Below are 7,500 nucleotides of genomic sequence, written 5' to 3'. Positions count from 1 at the left end.
CTGTTACTGCTACTGTGAGGGGGGGGAGAGAGGAGGAGAGAGAGAAAAGAGAGAGAGACAGGAGAGAGAGAGAGAGATAAGGGGAAAGTGAGAGGGAGAGAGGAACTGAGTGAGATATGGTGAAAGGAAAAGAGATAAAAAAAGTTGAAAAAGAAAATAAAAGAAGAGGGAACAGTCAAGATGGATTGAAACAAGCAAAGAGTGAAAAGAAAATGAGGGAGGAAAAGAGGAGAACAAAATAGGCAGAGAACTAAAGAGGAAAGTAATGAAAGAGATAGAAGAAAAGTTAAAAAGAAGATGGAAAGGAAAGAAGATAGAAAGTTGAGAGAGAAGAATACAGGGAGAGGAAACAGAGTAAATATGAATTGAAACAGGCAAAGAATGAAAAAGGAAGGAGGGAGAAAAGGCGAAAACAAATAGGAGAGAACTAAAGACGGAAGAAAAACAGTTACTTCACAGGAAAACAGTTAAAGGAAAAGAAGAAATAAGCTACAAGAAGATGGAATAAGTAAAAAGAATAGAATGAAGAAAAAAAATGGAGGAAAATGGAGGAAATGAAGGAAGATGGAAATATAAAGAAAGGGAATAAAGGAGAGTGAGTGAGAGGAGTGAGAGGAAAGGAGAGACAAGAGGAAGGAAATTAAAGGGACAAGAGTGTGAAGAGGAGGAAGAGAAAGGAAGAGAAAAGAGAGAGAGAGAGAGAGAGAGAGAGAGAGAGAGAGAGAGAGAGAGAGAGAGAGAGAGAGAGAGAGAGAGAGAGAGAGAGAGAGAGAGAGAGAGAGCGCTTTCATTGTCTTGAGAAACAACAAAATAAAACAAAACACAAATTGGGTTCCAGAGGTGATATTTTTCTTTCTTATTTTTTTTTCAAATTAATGAAGAGCAAAATAAAAAATGTATTGAAAAAAAAAGAAAGATAAAAATGAAACATGTATTGCTTTGTTCTTGTTTTGGCTTTGCAACGGACGGCTCCTGCAGACACACACACACACACACACACACACACACACACACACACACACACACACACACACACACACACACACACACACACACACAAACACGTTAATTAACCACACTTCAGTTTTACTAATTACTGATTGCACAAAAAGAGAAAAAAACACTAGAATGACATGATACACACACACACACACACACACACACACACACACACACACACACACACACACACACACACACACACACACAGTCATCCAGAAAAAAGAAGTCTTCCGGCAGGCTGTGGGTGGAAGAGGACGGGGGGGGAGGAAGGGAGAGGAGAGGACAGTGGGGGGTGGACGGGGACAGGTGGGGGGCGTCCTCCCTTGCCTCGGCGGACTAGAATCAGATAAAAGAAAAGTTGAGTCCAGTTTACAATGTTATTTACGGCAATAAACTTGGCTGAAGGGAGGGAGGGAGGAGGAGAGAGGTAGGAGGAGGAGGGAGGGAGTGAGGAAGGAAGAGGAAGAGGAAGAGGAGGAGGAGGAGGTCGCAGAGGTGCAGGAAGGAGGTGAAGGACGAGGTATATGTGTGTGTGTGTGTGTGTGTGTGTGTGTGTGTGTGTGTGTGTGTGTGTGTGTGTGTAATGAAATGTGGATATACACAACAGAGAGAGAGAGAGAGAGAGAGAGAGAGAGAGAGAGAGAGAGAGAGAGAGAGAGAGAGAGAGAGAGAGAGAGAGAGAGAGAGAGAGAGAGAGAGAGAGAGAGAGAGAGAGAGAGAGAGAGAGAGAGAGAGAGAGAGAGAGAGAGAGAGAGAGAGAGAGAGAGAGAGAGAGAGAGAGAGAGATCACAGGTATATAAATAAACATGTTACGGGGCAAACTTTAGTATATATATTTTTTTTTTCATTTTACTGCACTACACTGAGCGAGGCTTTCCCTTCTGTTTAATATTCCGGACTGAGGCAGGTAGGGAAGGAGGGAGGAGGGAGGGAGGGAGGAGGGAGAGAGAGAGAGAGAGGGATGGAGAGAGAGAGAGGGATGGAGAGGAGGGCAGGAAGGATACAGGTTAGAAAGGAAAAAGGAGGAAAGGAAGAGATGGAAAGACACATAAAAGGAAGATGGAGATACGAGAAGATGAGAAAGAGAAAAGAGGAAAGAGAGAGAGAGAGAGAGAGAGAGAGAAGGGAAATAGAAGGAGAAGAAGTGAAAGGAAGATGAGAAGAGCTAGAAGAAGGATTAAGAGGAAATAAAGTAAGAGATAAACAATGAGAAAGAAGGAAGAGAAGGAGAATATTATGGAAATGGTAAAAAAAAAAAGAAATGGAAGAGAGAGAATGGAAAAAAAAGACACAAAGAGACAGAAGAAGAGGAGGAGGAGGAGGAGGAGGAGGAGGAGGAGGAGGAGGAGGAGGAGAGGAGGAAGATGAAGAGTGGATATGAAGAGGACGTGAAATAAACTAAGAAAGAAAAGAAATATGAGAGAACATGTGATAGAAGTAAGAAGAGGAGGAAGAGGAGGAAGAGGAGAAGGAAAGAGAGAAACATACAGGTGAAGGAGAACGAAGATGAAGAATGAAAAAGGATAAAACGAGGAAATAGAGGGCCATACAAGAAAAGGAGGTGGAGGAAGAAGAGGAGGAGGAAAAGAGAGAAATATATGATTATAGAAGGAAAAAGAAAGAAAACAGGAGGAAGAGGAAATAGGAGAACTAAAAAAGGAGGATGTCCAGAAGGAGGAGGAGGAGGAAGAAGAAGAAGAAGAAGAAGAAGAAGAAGAAGAAGAAGAAGAAAAGAAGAAGAAGAAGAAGAAGAAGAAGAAGAAGAAGAAGAAGAAGAAGAAGAAGAAGAAGAAGAAGAAGAAGAAGAAGAAGAAGAAGAAGAAGAAGAAGAAGAAGAAGAAGAAGAGGGAAAAGAAGAGGGAAAAAGAGAAGGAGGAGGAGGAGGAGAAGGAAAAAAAAGAGATAATCAATAAAAAGAAGAAAGTAAGAAACAAGAGAAAGAGGAAAAATATAAAGAAAACAGGAGGAGGAGGAAGAAGAAAAAAGAAAAGAAGAAAGAGATTTAGGAAGAAGAGAAGGAAAAAAAAAACTACTAGAAAAAGAAGAAAAAATAAGCAAGAGGAGGATATAGGAGAAGCTGGGAGATAAGGAGGTGGATTAGAGGAGAAGAGGAGGAAGAGGAAGAAGAAGAAGAAGAAGAGGAGGAGGAGGAGGAGGAGGAGGTTGTTGTCTCTTTCCCCCATAACTGCTTATAAAAATAGACATGAACACCATTACTTAGTGAGGTGATGGCTCTTGGCTCACTCCCGCCCCGCTTGCCTCATGTAAACCACTCCTTCGAATCCCACTGGAGGAAAAAAAAGACGAGAAAAAACTTAGAGGAAAAAAAAGGAAGGAAAAAAAGGGGGACAAGATAGTAAAGAAGGTAAAAAGAAGAGAGTAAAAGAGGAAACGGAGAGTGAGATGGAGAGAAAAGAGAAATTGAAGAGTAAAAGGAAAGGAAAAGGAGAAGAAATGGAGAGAGAGAAAGAAAAAAGGAGAAAGAGATAGAGAGAAAAGAAATAATGGGATAGTAAATATGAGGAAAAGTAAAAGGAATGGAAAAGAGGAAGAGAAAGACGAATAAAAATTGAATTAGAGTAAAAAAAGGAAGGAAAAAAGGAAATAAGATAATAAAAATAAAAAGAAAAGAGTAAGAGAAGAAAAAGGAGAAAGAGATAGAAGGAAAAGGAAAAGAAAGAGTAAAGGAAAGGAAAAGGAAAAGAAATGGAAATGAGAAAGAGAAAAGGAGAGAGAGAGAGACAGAAAGGAAAGGAAAATATCATAAAGGAAAAGAAAAAGAAAAGAAATGGAAAAGAGAAGGAAAAAAGGACGAAGAAAAATTAGACTAAAACAAGAAGGAAAAAAAGGAGATAAGGTAATAAACAGGGTAAAAGGAAGAGAGTAAAGAGAAAATGGAGAGAGAGAGAGAGAGAGAGAGAGAGAGATAGAGAGAAAAAGGTAAATGAGATAATAGGAGATGGAAAGGAGAAAGAGAAAGACGAAGAAGAACTGAGTAAAAATGAAACAATCAGGAAAAAAGAAGGAAGAGATAGAGAGAAAAGAAAAATGAGAGCAAAAGGAAGAAAATTAAAAGAAATACAAAAGGAGAAAGAAAAAGACAAAGAAAACTGAGAAATTAAAGATAGATAATTTATTTTTTTCATTTTTTTCTCTCCACCTCCTCAAACTTTTTCCTCCATATCTCCCTCCAGAAAGTACCTCCATCTTTCCTCCATCTACATGAACCTTCCTCCATCACTCCTCCACCTTCCCTCCAATTTTGACTATCGTACCTCCCTCCTATCATAGTTAAAAGAGTAGTTTTCGAAGATAGTCTCAACAAGAAAGGTAAAATGAGGATAGTGAAGAGAAAAAGGAGAGAGAGAGAGAGAGAGAGAGAGAGAGAGAGAGAGAGAGAGAGAGAGAGAGAGAGAGAGAGAGAGAGAGAGAGAGAGAGAGAGAGAGAGAAGGAAAATGAGATAGTAAAGGGAGAGAAAAGTCAAAGAAATGGAAAAGAGAAAGTGTGAAAGGCAAGAAAAGTAGGCGAAAGAGATAGGATGAGAAACAAAATTGTGGTAGGATGAGAAAAAAAGAAAAAGAAAAAAAGGTGAAAGTTAGCAAGAAGAAAGAGAGAGAGAGAGAGAGAGAGAGAGAGAGAGAGAGAGAGAGAGAGAGAGAGAGAGAGAGAGAGAGAGAGAGAGAGAGAGAGAGAGAGAGAGAGAGAGAAGACAAAGAGAGATAGAGAGAGAGAGAGAGAGAGAGAGAGAGAGAGAGAGAGAGAGAGAGAGAGAGAGAGAGAGAGAGAGAGAGAGAGATAATGAAAACAAAAATAAAAACCTTGAATAAAATAAGGAAAAGGTAAAAGAAAAGATAAATATTAGAGAAACGTAACAAAGAAAGAGAGAGAGAGAGAAAAAAAAGAGAAAGAAAGAAAGAAAGAAAGAAAGAAGAGAAATAAATAAATATGAACTTATGAACTACGCATTTTTTCTTATTTTTTCCCCTTGTTCCTTTGTTTGTTTATTTGTTCATTTTATTCTCTTGCTTCCTGTCCTTTGTAAGTTACCGGCTACATTCCTCTCTCCCTCTCTCTCTCTCTCTCTCTCTCTCTCTCTCTTCATTATTTCCTTATATTCTTTTGTCTCGTCGTTTTTTTCTTTCACAATCACAAAAGGGGGAGAGAGAGAGAGAGAGAGAGAGAGAGAGAGAGAGAGAGAGAGAGAGAGAGAGAGAGAGAGAGAGAGAGAGAGAACAAAGAAAGATGAAAATAAAGATGTGCATTGTCCAGAGTCACTTGAATGAATAAACACGACCACATCACGACTACCAATGATACCACGACCTTTTTTACAACGACCACGGGTAAAACTTCGACTTCCCACAACGAACAACCACCAAAAGACGGCCCAGAGACGACCACTGATGACATTACGACCCTAGAACCACCAGAAATACAGCTACGACCACTAATCAATATACGTGTTTTTCCTACGACTATAGCTCACACTACGACCTTCTAGTACGACCACAAATTACAACCACATTACGACCCTAAAACCACCAGAAATACAACTACGACCACTAATCAATATACGTGTTTTTTTCTACGACTATAGCTCACACTACGACCTTCTAGTACAACACAAATAGGAATGTAATAAAAAAATGACCACCAAATCACACCACGACCTCTAGAACGACCACTTAACGACATCACGAGCTTCAGTAACGACCAGTCAATCATATTATGACCTTTAAACGACCACTAGTAATATAACGAGCAAAAACGACTACCTAATAACAAAAACAGCTTTCTAGATAACCAATAGCCACGTAGAAAATAGAAACACAAATTTAAAAAAATGAACGTAATATTTAGGGGAAAATAAAAGACTTATATACTGATAATAATGAAGATGAATAGAAAACGACACAATAGCATAGGAAACTGTCAAGATGAACCGATGATAATTAAAAGGGATCAAATACTTTTATGGATTTAACCCCTTCAGTACCACGACGCGTTTCCATATTGATTCTTCTTACTATATGGTGATTGTATACAGCTTCAGAAACTTATGTGGGTGATTAGAATAGTGAAGACTGTGGCCATTAATCTTCTCACCTCCATAGACCCTTCCTAATGTCAATAAAATCGTCTAATCACACCCAAAAATAATCTAATCGTAACCAAAACTCATGGTATAAAAAGCGTCCCAGTATTGAAGAAGCGAAGAAGTTAAATACGAGAGGAAACAGAATAAAGATTAATTGAAACAGAGAAAGTGGAAGGAAATGATAGGAAAAGGGGAAACAAATAGGGAGAGAACTAAAGAGGAGAGTAAAGAAAGAGATAGAAGAAAAGAGTTAAAAGAAGATAAAAAGAAGTAAAAAGAAACGAATGAGAAGAGTGGAATGTAAATAGAAAAGAGAATGAGAGAAAATGAGACACAAGAGGAAGAAAACGAAAGGATGGGAAGAGTCGTCTGAATGATAAATAAAAGACAAAGAAAACACCAAAACATCACCAGAACATCACAAACACCACATACTTCTTCCCTATTAGCTAAAAACATTCCCTGCTCGCTCCTCATTGGCTTAAAAAATATACATCTCGTTTTCTATTGCTTAAGAGTATCGAGGCTTGGTTTCCTATTAGTTAAAAGTCCCCTGCTGTTCTTCTCTCCCATTGGCTGAGTGGCTCGTGACGTCACAGTCCAGCTGGTGACATAAAGGGAGGGATTTTGTGATGTCTAAAGAGTGAGTTTGTTATTTGTGTGAGTGAGTGAGTGAGTGAGTGAGTGAGTGAGTGAGTGAGTGAGTGAGTAAGTGTGAGGTGAGAGTGATTATGGTCTGAAACGATGGTGCTCTCTCTCTCTCTCTCTCTCTCTCTCTCTCTCTCTCTCTCTCTCTCATCCATACATTATCGTCGCAATTAAAAACTTTGTAAATATCTGCCCAGAGAGAGAGAGAGAGAGAGAGAGAGAGACGCGCACCCCCCACACACACACATGCACGTACTCAACCTTTAAAACTGAAACCAGGAAGCATAACAAGAATACAATTATTTTCCGGCCCCATGAAAAAAAAATAAATGAATAAGTTAATAAATAAACAAAAATATACGTAACTAACTCAGAGAGAGAGAGAGAGAGAGAGAGAGAGAGACGCAGGAAGGAGGGAAACTTTAGCAAATAATAGTAAGAAAAGAAAACAAGATGACAATTAGAGATAGTACCAAAGACAATTTAAGAAACAACAACAACGGAGGAAGAACGTTGCCAGTGGAGAGTAAAGAGAGAGTAAAGAGAGAGAAAAGGAGAAAGAGAGGAGGCAGGTGAGAGTGGTAATGACTTAATAATTACCTGGAAGTAATAATGCAAGGAGACAGAAAAAGATGAGTGGAAATGAAAATGTGTGATATTAATTACTTGTAGGATGGGAATGAGAGAGAGAGAGAGAGAGAGAGAGAGAGAGAGAGAGAGAGAGAGAGAGAGAGAGAGAGAGAGAGAGACA

At 39.1% G+C, this 7,500-nt stretch overlaps 1 protein-coding gene across 2 annotated transcripts in view; it reads right to left on the bottom strand.

Moving 5' to 3' along the window:
• The window catches only part of LOC123499317, a 105,005-nt gene that overhangs the window by 95,906 nt on the left and 1,599 nt on the right, over window positions 1-7,500 (bottom strand). The gene's annotated exons all lie outside the window — the stretch shown is intronic.

Source organism: Portunus trituberculatus, chromosome 49 (genome assembly GCF_017591435.1).
Source record: "Portunus trituberculatus isolate SZX2019 chromosome 49, ASM1759143v1, whole genome shotgun sequence".
In the NCBI taxonomy this organism is placed as follows: Eukaryota; Metazoa; Arthropoda; class Malacostraca; order Decapoda; family Portunidae; genus Portunus; species Portunus trituberculatus.
This window is presented reverse-complemented; position numbering and strand designations above follow the sequence as displayed.